The sequence below is a fragment of the Phasianus colchicus genome, chromosome 1 (genome assembly GCF_987193195.1).
Source record: "Phasianus colchicus chromosome 1, bPhaCol1.hap1.1, whole genome shotgun sequence".
Classification (NCBI taxonomy): Eukaryota; Metazoa; Chordata; class Aves; order Galliformes; family Phasianidae; genus Phasianus; species Phasianus colchicus.
The window spans coordinates 123,075,415-123,089,684 of NC_143436.1; positions in this window are offsets into that span (position 1 = coordinate 123,075,415).

A 14,270-nucleotide genomic window follows, 5' to 3' on the forward strand; every position below is an offset into this window, starting at 1 on the left:
ATGAATGGGGGGTGCACAGCTACAGAAGATGGTGACAGACATTGCCAGCTGGCTGGTTTTTAGCTGGGAAACTTTTCTGATGGAGAGAGGTAATACCAAACAATTCTTAAGCTGTCCAAAGGGAATATGGCCAACAATATTAAAAAAAGGAAAAGAAAAAAAGAAAAAAAGAAAAAAAAAAAAGAGGAATGCTTTTTAACCTTTCTTCTGTTTTTGTTGTTGTTGTTGTTGTTGTTTGTTTGTTTTTTGAGAAAAAGAAATGCACCTCTCAGGTCAAGAGAGCACTAGAGACCTTTTTTACAGTGTCTATTCTGATTCAGCTGACACAGATAAAGGAAATGAATTAGTCTCTGCCTCATTATTTTTTACATCTCTGATTTATTTGGCTCAGAGAACATCTATAAACTGCCAGAGTTATCATACAAACAAAGTGTTGCATAGCTCATATACTTTTCTAATGTGCACAAGACAGCCAAGTATCATTTATTTTTTACAGAAAAATATTTACAAAAGTGGTGCAGCTTGCATAAATATCACCAAGATGGTATTACAACTGTGAGTGTAGAAGAAGAAAGGAGCAAAACTCCCAGGCAGGCAGGAAGCAGGAGCAGCAGGCACATGCTGACCATGTCTGTATGAACAGTCATGACCATATGGACTTCATGACATTCTGTGCTCCCTTTGACCACCCAGTCCTGAGGTCTTTGGCCATATTCTCTAGCCTAGGTGCTGCAGCAGGGGAGCTGTGCCTCTCTCTGGTAATAGAGACATCAGAACAAGTCAAGCCTTTTCTTTGCTGTGCCCTTTTGACTCTGTGCCATAGCAACTGCTTCAGGGAAGAGGTTATTTTCATTTCCTGTCCATTCATTGCTTTCTGTTGCCACTCTCTAAGCATCTTTTCTCCTAAGTCTTTTGACCTGGTGAATCAGAGTAATGAAATTTTTATGAAAGGCTGACTTAGCTTCGAGAACACCACTCATTGCAAATAACTGTTTGAGGTATTAGACTTTTCAAGGAACCAGGGTGTGAAACTGTGGGCCACTGAGACCCTTTCTTGGTTTTTTTTCATTAGCTGAAAAATTCCTCCTTGCAGAGGAATTTAAGATATACATTGGAGTATTTGACAGTCATGAACTGCTGAGTGGGCATGGATGATGGGTTGATGGTTGGACTAGATGACCTTAGTGGTCTTTTCCAACCCTAATGGTTCTATGATTGTATGGTTCTATGAATGGAACAAAGTTCAACTAAGGTAAGTGTCAGATGTCTCACCTGGATAGAGCAATGCCAGACACAGGCACAGATAGGAGATGAGTGTTTGGGGAGCAGCTCAGGTAGAAGGGACCTGGCTGTGCTGATGGCAGCCGCTCAGCATTATCCAGCAGTGTGTCCTGGCACCCAAGGGGCAAACCATATTTTGGGGTGCATCAAACACAGAATAGCCAGCTGGTCAAAGGAGGCAATGTTCCTGCTATATTTAGTGCTGGTGTGGCCTCAAATCGAGTGTTGTGTGCAGTTCTGCTAGCAGACTCTTCTTCTGGTAATTGATGACAGGACTTGCAGGAACAGCATGAAGATGTGTACTAGGGGAGGTTCAAACTGGACATTAGGGAAAATTTCTGTGAGGCAGAAACAGGCATCCTGAAGAGTGATTGATGCCCTATGTCAGTCATCATTCAAAAGATATTAGGTATTTTGTTAGTCCTGAAGTAACTGGGTAGTTGGACCTGGTGGTCTCTGTAGGTACCTTCCAACTGAACTACTCCTATTCTATTCTATTCTATTCTATTCTATTCTATTCTATTCTATTCTATTCTATTCTATTCTATTCTATTCTATTCTATTCTGTCCTCCCCCTCTGGGGGAGAGCTGGAATGGAGCATCAAGGGGGTGTGCACAGCTAAGGAAACTGATATAATACATTGCCAGCTGGCTGGTTTTTAGCTGGGAAGCATTTCTGAGAGAAAGAGGTAATTCTGAGCAATAAATGATTCATAAGCTGGCCAAAGAGAAGCTGGCCAAAATATAAAAAGTGAAGTCTGGAGAAAAAAAAAAAAAAAGCTTTTTATTCTTTATTCTGGCTTTTTGGGAAAAGAAGTTGTACCTTCCAGGTCAAAAGAACACTAGAGACCTTCTTACAGAGTCTGTTCTCATTCAACTGACACAGATAAAGGAGATGTATCAGGCTCTGCCTCATTGTCTTTGTCCATTCATAGAGCCCTCTTATTCCATAAGTATGAACATCCACTAGGGGGACAAAAGTAATGTGCATTTGTGGTTTGGCAGCACATCAGAAGAGTGGGAAGTTTTGTCTACCCCTCCATCTGCTGCAGGTCACTTTAAATGACAGGAGATCTGGCAGGCAAAAGCATAGTAGAACACATTTTCCTCTCACTTCTTTCCAGAATTGTCAAAGATAGCATTATGATGAATAATTATGATAACAAGTTACAAATACCCCAAATATTTTTCTTGCAGTTATATTGAGGATTGTGTTTGTTGCTGTTTCTCATATCCTTGTTTCCTGAATATCATTCTGGATGATATCCTCATATCCTGCTGATAATAATCAGTCACTATCAAAACTCAGATTAAAATGTGTATTGAATTATTTTTAATATATATTTACAACATTAAAATACTCTTTCAGTAATGCAGAGGTTTGCATGATTGCTGAAAAATCCATAATATTAACAAATTCCAAATAAAAATTTTAATAGACTTTGTGCTTAGAGAGATTCTTCTGAAAAGACACGAAGGACAAATGTGGAATATATTATCATGTTTCATTCATGGCACATGAGTGATGTGCCACCCTGAAAGGGTTGGACATTTTGGAATGTGGTGCCAGAGCAGCTGTCATATTTAAGTGTATTCCTTGTTTCAGGCTCTCACAAAGTATCTTAAAAATGTTACCTTCAAAGTGCTGCTTAATTAATCTAATGGGAATTTCAGGCATTGTGATCTACTTGAAGAGGTATAATAAAGCATCTCTTAACAGGGTTTGAAGAAGATTGGATTATCATGGGAATTGAAATCTCCATGTCATAAGAAATATGTCATGTTTTTATGCAGGGTACTATAAATCTTAAATACAATCATCTCCCCAATGAAAAGTGTCCTTGAATCTCTCAATGTGACCAGTATTTAGTTTTCTCCTGATAAAAATTGCAATGCAAGCAAGTTACTGAAAGGAAACCTGAAGTATGGGTTCAGAGAGGTCTGATAGAATAGAGCATATGCATGCTGTATCTCCATGGTTAAGTATGAGACCCCATAGGAAGAAGAGCAGAGTACCTTTTGCTTACAGCCAGGTCCCTTAGTCAAAGAGCCTGTACAAGAGTGTGTGTCATTATGCCCAAGCCCTGACTACTGCAGCATTTGTACCTTCCATGGAAAGGCTCCTTGGCATTTCTGTAGAATCAGATCTTGAATCTTCCTTTGGAAAATGTTAGGATGGGCTCATACCAGCTAGGACCCATGTTTATGATTGCCAGAAAGCAGATATACCAACATTTGCTTTGGCAGACTAGGGGTGTTGTGCGATGAAAAAGATTACCACAGAGATATTTGGAAGTGCTGTACAAATCCCAACCTTGTGCAAACTATAATGGTAGATCGAGATGTCAGAAAGAGCAAAGATAAAAGAATAGAACTGTACAGAGACAGTTAACAGAAGTGCACCCTATGTATGAATACTGACTGTTTCCCAACTCCTTAACCACTGTCACATATATTTACTGAAGCACTGTTTGGTAGTTTCCCCTGATGGACAGCTAAAGTCCACCACACCACTCTCACCCTTTTCTTCCTCAAAGGAGAAGGACAGAAAAAGGCTCAAGGACTGAGACAAGGACAAGGAGATCACTCACCAATTGCTGTCATGGTCAAAAAAAACCCCACCTCATTGTAAGAAGATTAATGAAATTTATTGCCTATTGGTAGCAGACTAGAGTAATGAGAAATAAAAGCAAGCTAAAATCAACTTTCCTTCACCCATCCTCTTCTACCTCCTCCCTGCGAGTGGCTCAGGAGAAGGAAGCTGTGGTCAGTCCGTAATCCTTTGTCTCTAATGCTCCTCCATAGTCACTCTCAGCCCCTGCTCCATGTGGATCTCTTCCACAATACTGCCTTTCCTGAACTGATTCCTGTGGGCTTCCCATGGGCTGCAGCTCTCCCAGCACCGCCCCAACACAGCTCCATCCCATGGAGTCCACCCTTCAGGCACTGATCCCAACAGAAGTCCCCATGGGTGGCAGCTCCCCCAGCCCTCCTATCCCATCGTGGGCCCCTCTCTATGGGACAAGGGGTCATGGGCACAAACTGCAGCACAGGATGTTCCCTCTGAATGCCAGGCAACACTTCTGTGCTGTGCAGATGGACAGTGTTGGCACAGGCTGCCCAGAGGCTGTGGAGTTATCTCCTTGGAGATCTTTGAAAATCGCCTGGATATGGTCCTGGGAACCCTGCTCTGGGTGTCCCTGTATGAGCAGATTTCTCATAGAGCCCCAGAGGTGCCTGCCAACTTCAGCTATCCTGTGATCCTCTTCTATTTGGTCTCTCTAAATCCACACCATCTGAATAACCCTCTCTTCAGCCTTTCAACTTTTGTGGAAAAGCATCCTGACAGGACACTGCAGAGCCAACTTTGGGAAGTAGAAGGTCCTGAGGGAGACAAATACAGACAGATCTGCAGATGTGGAATGATATATCTCTGCCCTTCAAAACTATCAGATAAGCATGACAGCAGTTACTGATAGACAAGCACCGCTGCAGACTTACCCATGAGAAGGCCTCATTTTAGAACTTCACATCTGAAGGTGCTAAAGGATTCAATTCAAAACAATGTCTAACATCCTGTATCTCTCTGTAAGAGGAGCCTAATGGATCCTCATGGTATCCTTGAAGCTGACAGAGCATCCCTCTCAAAAGCAAGTCAGAGGAGATGCTGCACTCTGTGGTGCATCCAGGTCATAATCACTGCAGCACACAGGGAGATTAATTGTAGCTTAGATTGACTGACAAGATTGGCACAAGCTTAATCAAAGAAACTCCTTTATGAAGAGCTGTCAAGGTTTCCTACAACTCGTAATTTAGAAACATGATTATTAACATTAGCTTTTTATTTCCATGCTATTATAAAGCCAAACCTTCTCTGATATCTGAAGAGAAAGATCATGTAAAAACTATGTTTCTGAAATCCCAGAAACAGTGTTTTCCTGATGTTTGCTTTTTATCTATCCTGTAAATTATGAAATTCATTGCAAAGAGAAGCAAACTCTAAAAACAAAAGGTTTTATTTTTATCTTTAGTCATATGTCTTTGCTTATCTTCGGAAATAATCTTTAGACCCACCTTACCATCCTCCATATGCTGATAACAGCTGTATTCAGATGAAAATCTGGTCCTGCGCTCATAGAGGAAGTCAGCATAACAATTATGCACATCCAAACAATGTAATCAAGAGGATTTAAATGCTTGGTGTGAGTGAAATCTATGCGATTATCTGTGTTCAATGAACAGAGCTCAGCCACAGCAAGGTAAGGCACAGTGAGCTCAGTGCCCACAGTAAAGGTAATGGCAGTGGCTGCTCTGCTTTGAGACTCATCTTGAGGAGGAATATAATATGTTTTTGGCTCTGAAAAAGAGAGTGGAATCATATAGATTATAATTATAATTATATATATAATTATATAATTTCATATATATTTATATAGAATTATAATTCTATAATTATAGAATCACTGAGATTGGAAAGACCACCAAGTTCATCTAGTACAACCACCAACCCATGCCTGTGACAACTCTATTAGGGTAAGGTTACATTGGTTGGCTTTTTCAATGAAAGTAATGTTGGCTTTTGCAAACTTCTCCATCAAATTATCCATCACTTCTTTTTTTTTAATAAATAATCATCTCCTTGTCCATTTCCTCAAGCATAGCCATGTGGCCAGCTTTTCCCAAAAAAGCATCTCACATTGCTTGAAAAGCCTCAACTTGTCCTTTTACAGGGTTTTCTCTGAAGCCTAATTTTCACATAGCAACTAGAAGAAATCTGCTAAGAAATTTGCTGTGGGAGAGAACTGGCAAGGACTATTTTATGGAAACCTTCCATCATCTTTGTGCTCTACACACAGCATGCTCACAGTAAGTCCTCATATCTTCCCTCCTGGTCATTGGTGGTAGATAGCTCAACAATTTTAATGCTTGAGATCTACTTACATGCATACACTGTGCATAAAGAAGCAAAGCCCTGCTCCAGAAAAGCAAATAGAAGATAACATATTTAATTAATAACAGTACATTATAGACTCTCACAACATTATTAAGGGTTAGTTTAGCTTCCCACATCTACTGTACAAGCAGCAAAGAAGCACAAGTTTGTGCAGGTGGACCTCTACTTTTATGGAGTTACCTCTGCATTCACTAATGTGGAGCTGGAAGAAGTATCAAGCATATTGGTTCAGGAGTCATTGTAAGACAACTCCACTGTTACAGCCTTGGATTCAGAAAAGCTTGTTAATGGGATATATTAAATTACATTAGATTGAACAAATAGGAAGTGTTTCCTTTCCGTAGGAAATAGTTTATCTCCAACATTGGAAATGTTTCAGCTCAAATTTCTCGATTGCTAACAAAGCACAGATCAGCTGTGGCAAAGTTTCAATTCCTGCACAAACTCATTTTGGTTCTGGAAAAGCTCCATGTATTGGAAAGGCTTTGAAGAATGGCAACCCAGAAAGCCATCCTGGGATTGTGAGATAGCAGTGAAAACACACTTTTTTTTTTTTTTTTTTTTTTGTTAGTAAACATTTTCTTGTTTCTCTCAACACAATTTTATATTTCCTTCTTCTGAGCAAGAGGATGCATTTGTAGATGTAATTCACAGATTATAGATTTGCTTATGTGTGTGACTGTATAGTGAATTCGTATCAGATCTGTTCCCTTCTTAGGTAATAACTACATTCTCAACTTTCCTGGAATCTTTGCTAGAATTTTAACATATTTAGAAGAGTTTAAACTAATAAATTGAAACTGATGATAAACAGAATATCAGTCTACTAAATCAAAGGGCAATCTTTCATAATGCTTTCTGCTCCAACAAAATTAGAAGGCAGCTGAGGCTGCACAATACTTTGCAGAACTATGCCTTACAATAAGAGATGATGGTGAAAGCAGAAAAAAAACACTTTTAAATCACAATAATTAAACTAAATTGATTAAGCTGCCTTAAGGATCCTAAAATATCTCCCAGTAAAAATATTCTCAGTCACCTCTGAACAGCTCTGAATGAGAGTGCAGCTAATCATCCTAATACAAATGTATAGGAAAAGAGGATTCGTTAGCTCCATTGCCTGATAAGGGTCTCCTTTAAACTTGAAGCAGAAAACTTAATAAAACCCAATAATCTGAGGAGTTATGAGGTAGAGATTTGAAACATTTTCTTAATTAATATATTAATAGACCTCAATGTCTGTGATAGGAAACATCTCAATCTACCAAAATATGTTGTAGCAGTAGAGTCTGAAAGACCTCCCATACCAATGGAAATACTATGAACTGGTAATTAAAGTTAGCAATGGACAGTACAACAGAAAAACTGTTCAAGCTTTAAATAATCTTGTTAATAGTAGGTCAAACACAGTATGAAATGTGAGCAACAACATAAATCTGAATGACATAATGACAAGCAGAAGAAACTGAAATATGAATGACTCTGTTAATATGACATTCCTTGGACAGGGAGAGGAGGTGATGGGCTCTGCTCCTGCGAGCTGATGGGTGGATGGGAATGGCACAGAGCTGCCAGAGAAGGGTCAGATTGGGCATTAAAAAATGTTTCCTTACTGTGAGTGTGGTCAGATGCTAGAAGAGGCTTCCTAAAGAGGCAGTTGATGTCCCATGCCTGCCAGTGTTCATGGGGCATTTGGATGATGCGCTCAGTAACATGCTGTAATTCTAATTAGCCCTGAGTTGGACAGCAGTTGGACTTGATGATCTTTGAAGGTCCATTCCAACATTCTATTCTATTCTATTCTATTCTATTCTATTCTATTCTATTCTATTCTATTCTATTCTATTCTATTCTGTTCTGTTCTGTTCTGTTCTGTTCTGTTCTGTTTCGTTCCGTTCCATTCCATTCCATTCCATTCCATTCCATTCCATTCTATCCTATCCTACTCTACTCTACTCTACTCTACTCTACTCTACTCTATCCTATCCTATCCTATCCTATCCTATCCTATCCTATCCTATCCTATCCTATCCTATCCTATCCTATCCTATCCTATCCCATCCCATCCCATCCCATCCCATCCCATCCTATTCCATTCCATTCCATTCCATTCCATTCCATTCATGAAGCACACTGACACATCTAATACCCACATCCAGCTAGCAGTGCTCTTTGCTGTAAAGACAGAAAAGATATTAAAGGCTTGGTGGAATAGACTGATGATCTTACATGCAGTAAAGCTGAAAAAGAGCACTGTCCCCATCAAGCTGAGAGCTGCAGTTGATTCTTGGAGTGCCAAAGCTGTTGTGTAACAGGTGTGCAAATTGATATGAAAATATGATATGAAAGATGACTCATGGTTTCTTCCCAATGAGCTAGATGCAAAGCCCACTGATGTCAACGTAGCACAGGAGAGCTTCCATAACTCAACTCTGTATTTCTCCTGTTATCAATCAACCTAGAGCAGCTGAATTTCATAGCACACATCTATTAAGAGCATTCAATAATTATAACACAGTTCCTTGGAGCCTTTTGTTTTCACAGGCAGCACTTCCTGCAGTGTTTCTGAGTCCCTTGCTCCATCTGCATCCCCTCGCACTGCATCTATGCTCCATTGCTGCTGCATGTCAGTAACAGCAGAAATAAGAGCCCTGAAGATGTAGAAAATCTCTGCCAAATCCTTTCTGTCTACAAGTATGTCATCAGTGCAGTGCTGACTGTGGGAGCAAACTGGATTCAGGATGAGGACACCCAGCAGGAAATGAGAATCCTTGATTTTTATGTGACACATCTCTGCTTTTGTCTATTTGGTTGCTGGATATACATAATGTTTCTAGTGCTTGAAATTTCACAAAAAAAGGAATGTGAATAAACGTACTTACTAAGCCCGAGATGTTTTCTAACTAGAAAGCAACAGAAGCCTTCTTGTTTCATCTATCATGCTTTATTAGCTAGAAGTTTTGTGTAATCCAATATTTACCTTTTGATAGAATGTTCACTTTGTGTTCATATTTCTGTATAGGTCAGTCTTGCACATTTTGAAAAGCATGGAGAACAAAATAAGAAAATACATAAAAAGGCAAAAAACAAAAAACAAAAACAAAACAACAACAACAAAAACAAACAAACAAACAAACAAAAAAAACAACCAATCAACAAAAACAGAAACCAACACACAGAATCAATCAAATGAGAATATATGCTTTCACATTTTGGCTTTTTTTTCTTATGAATTCCCTTCCGATTGTGACTTCAAAGAGCTGAAACATTAATATTTGTGCAAAATCTCATTTGATAAGGGAATTCTTTTTTCAATATTTTTCATGTCAGATTACGTGGCATCTGGAAAAGAGAAAAGAAAATGTGTTTCAAGCAAAATAAACTACATTACCTCTGTTCACAGTAATCCAAGACCTTTGTATTGTAGACAGATGGCTGAATGCACACAAATATTACTTTACAAAGCAATAAATAATATGTGGAGAAGGTATTAAAAATACACTGTATAAAATATGTACATTTTTGTAGCTCATAACTAAGCTTTTTCACACGCGTGTTTGAAAACATATGAAGTTTGTTGTATCTTCATCTGCCTTCAGAGTGAACTACAGATAAAGCTGGTCTATAATATGAAACTGGCTCTCTCTGTTACAGTTTTTATAGAAAGCAAATACTGTGTGGTCTTTTAAAGATACTTTTTAAAGTGCGTGTCATGGTAACAGGTTGCCAGGCCTCCTGAACTGATTCCTAACTTCTTCTAGACTGCCATCAAGTGGTCCTGTATGCACTTTCAGAACACTTAGAACCACATGCTGATTTTTCCTTCAGTAGGAAAGAGCTGAACTAGAATTGCCTTTCTGGAGTCTGGCACTCACTTATTATCTGTAGGGATCTGCTTCTAGTAAAACAGATGGGTTCTCCTTTGGGATTGCAAACCACTGAGTCAGGAAAGTGTTTCACAGTTGTTTATTAGCTTTTTTCAACCTAGACTTTATTCCTCAGATTGTACATCACAGTTTACCTCTTAAGGGCAATACAACTCTGACAGGAGAAACAAACACAATTTTATCAAAGATCACCATGTTTCCTTTTGGACATCAGTAAATTGCATTACTCTTGATATTTGCCTCTGTCATCTTATTAGTGTATAGTGTAATCATAGATCAAGGGCTATGATTAGCCATGCCTCTTGCCCTAACCCTTCAACCCGTGGTTTAGAGAGCATAAGTGTAAGCACTGTGCACATGAGATTGGCCTGAGACTATTCTGAATTTGCTATTTGCTGTCTTCTCCTGAATGAGACTATGGGAATAAAAATGTTCTCCTTAGTTTTTCTCCTGTTTAGTCTGATATGTAAATAACCACAGGGCACAGAGGAAGCAGAGCTCCCCTCCCCTCTCCTCCCCTCCCCTTTTCTCCCCCTTCCCCTCCCTCTTCCCCTCCCTCTTCCCCTTCCCCTCCCTCTTCCCCTTCCCCTTCCCCTTTCCCTTTCCCTTTCCCTTTCCCTTTCCCTTTCCCTTTCCCTTTCCCTTTCCCTTTCCCTTTCCCTTTCCCTTTCCCTTTCCCTTTCCCTTTCCCTTTCCTTTTTCCAGAATGCTTTGAACCAGTTGGATGAGAAGATCTGTCCAGTAGGCATGTTATAATCCCTGCTCTCCACCCCATACTTCAGACTGGTTTCATATCCACCTCCCACTAAAACACTGCAGAGGAATGGTGGTGTGACCTAGAATAATGCTCTGGCTGATTATGGAGCTGGATGTCCTGGCACAAAGCCCATGTTCATCTGTTTCAAAGCAACATATTGGAAGGACGTAAGGGACTGACTTTTCTTGAAAAAGCACAGCAGCACTTACTAAAAGATGTTTAGCATAAGACAGGAATTTTGCCATGAAGTGTAATTAATTTATACTAAGATGGATTAAATCATTTATTTCAAAAGAATTCTATGATCAGTTCCCTTTAATTCATATCCACTTATGGTAAAATAGAAACAAGCAGTTTTAGACACCTCTAAAATGTGTTTTGGCAGTGATTTTAAGTTAAAACTAGTGTAGCTTTCAATGGTAATCTTAGCATAAAACAGGGTGGTTTTTATTCCTCTTGGAAATGATGGTATGGTGATAGGAGAGGTCTCTATTGATTTACTGAAGAATCACTGAATCACAGAATGGTTGGCCAGGATGGAGAGGGTAAGCTGCCCCCTTATCATCACAGTGCCTAGCGCTCACAATAAGCCACACAGTTAACATTCAGGGGATTGCTTACTGCTCAGATAAGCACCACTGAACTTCTTGCCTTTAAAGGAGGCTGAATATGAGCAAGAAGGTATATTATTTCTAACTGTGAATAAAAATACAGCCTTTCAATTTTGTAATGGAAACATTCATTTCATACAAGTCAAACTAATTGGGAGAATCAAGATCACATGCATGTTTTCTTGTTAGTTAGAGGCTCTTCAAATTATTTTTTTATTTAACACAAAGAAAAATTCATTAGCTTACACAAAATTTTGAGTTTTTTTTCTACATAGATGCTCATGTTAATCACCCCAGCCCTTATTTCCCAACATTTTTCTTGCTTAAAACTATTGCTGCCATGAAGAAAAATCACAAACAGCTGAAATTTTCATACTTAACCATTTCCTAAAAGGCAAAATTTAGAAACACTGCAACACAGATACCCAGAGCTGAAGGACTCTGAATCCTTTCCTTGGTGTCAATCTTAGAAAATGTATGTACTTCTTAATTCTTTGATTGCAATCTCTTTGATTATTTACATTGATTTTCAAAATGGATGAGAACTTATTTTAGAGACAAACCGTGCTGAATAACCCTGAACTAAAGCCAGAACAGCTGGAAGCTGTGATTTGCTCAGTGTCTTCATCTCCCACTACTTTCCATGAGAGCAAAGGGAATGCGGGAATCTCAAAAAATCAAATTCCTAACAAATCCTCTATAATTTCTGTCCTGAAAAAATACTGATGTGGCTCAAGATGTCCCTGTTAAATATTAGTTTCATATTTCACACTGATTCATCTGATGGCACCTACAAGTATTTAATGATCTGTAACACTTCCGACCCCAGATGAAAAACCCAAATCCCTGTAGTAAATAGTAACACTCCTACTATGCTACACACAGCAGCCTGACCAAGAGACTTTTGGTCACCCACCCACACACTGCAGCTGGTGGGATGTGACATGGTTGCCACGTGTAGGATGGGACAGAGAAGACCAAGAAAATAACAGAATCACAGAATAGCTTGGGTTGGAGAGAACCTCAAAGCCCACCCAGCCCCAACCCCTGCCATGTGCAGGGCTGCCCCCCACCAGCTCAGGCTGCCCAGGGCCCCATCCAACCTGAGCGCCTCCAGGGATGGGGCACCACAGCTTCTCTGGGCAGCTGTGCCAGTACCTCACTGGCTTCAAAATGAAAAGTCATCTGGCTCAGGGGGAATTTCCCATGTTTACAGCATTTATGGCATGTCCCTCAATCTCCAAGGAACATTTTGTTAAGTCTGTATTTCAGAGCCCTAAAATGCAGCATTTCCCAAAAAGCATGACCTCTGGTGGCTCTCCCCAGCCCAAACAGGGATATTTTTGAGGAGAAGGAAGCATTTGAGCGTGCATTTCTGCAGTTGCCTGCCCCATGGCAGGTGCTTTATCTTGGGCTTTTGAAAATTTATCGAGCACAAGCATTGCTGCAGACAGCGCTCCAGGTTCAAAGAGTTGGTGCCGCATGTGTGCCAGCAAATATTGAAATAGCTCCAGATAAGGAGCTGGGCTTTTGCAGCAGTGTAAAGTACATCGTGTTTTCGAAACCAAGGTAATGAGACAAGTAGCAAGAAGCAGAAAAACCAATTACAGCTACAACTGTATTGGTTTCATGCAAGGATAGTTCAGAAAACCTTCCTGAGGTCTCTCTTCCCTGACCTCAAATGCTGCATGGGGTTTTTTGTTATTGTAACAGAAGGATGACAAAGAAACAATCCCAACCTCAAATTTGCTCTTTCCATGATATTAAAAAATGAGTGTAAGTTTGTGAAATATCTTTCAATTTTTTTTTTTTTTTTTTTTTCCATGAACCATGTTATTGTCTTTTTCAGAATCATTGAATTGCCTTTAAGATATGAAATTGGGGGTGGAGGAGTGGTGGGATTTGAATGAAATGATGAATTTAATGAAAATTTGCAGTGTAATTTTCTTCTGTGGAATACGTCGCTGGAAATTCTGGGAAGTTGTAGGTATCTTAACTTCTGATGGAAGGTTTATATTTTACAAGTAGATCCCTCTAAGGTTTTGACTATCAGCTCAGAAAACAAAGTGAAGAAAAGGAATACCAAGGAAATGAAGCAATGGTGTGTCTGTGCAGACACCTGCAGCTGCATTTTTGGAAAGTGCTTTCCAGATCAGAGCCAAAACCCTCTCTTTCATTTCCTCAGAAATGAACTAGATCTGCTAGGAAGAAAATGTTGAAACCCACAACACCCATTTAATTCCACGCTGCTGCATCTTCATAACACTGCTGTGCTCAAAGCACTGTAGTTGCACTGAGTGCAGCCCTGAGGGAGTCACAGCCAGCACTCTCCCTCATGTTTGCAATTTGTTTACATCAGAGCTGTGTTTTCTCCTTTCCCTTGTAAATATGAATTCAGAAATTACTGAAGTCTTTCATAAAGCAAGAGTAATCTGTTGTTCGCTCCTGGTCAGGAGGGCACGTGAAGCTGCAACATCAGTGCAGCTGTGGTGAAGCATGCCATTCCTTTGATTAGATTCCTATAGGGCTGAAGAAAATATTAGTGAAAAAATCTAAGGCCAGATAGATGCATTCTCTCCATTTGGAAATGTCATAAGCAGCTGGGATCTTGACTGAATTCTCTGGAATGGTCACAGATCGATCTGGCTATCACAGATCGTGCTGACTGTCAGGAGCTACGCATGGAAGCTCAAGGAAAGCAGCATCCTGCTGAAAATTGCAGTAAATGAAGATCTCGGGCAGCCCAGTGAAGTTAAAACCAAGGCAAGGAGGTGGGCTCA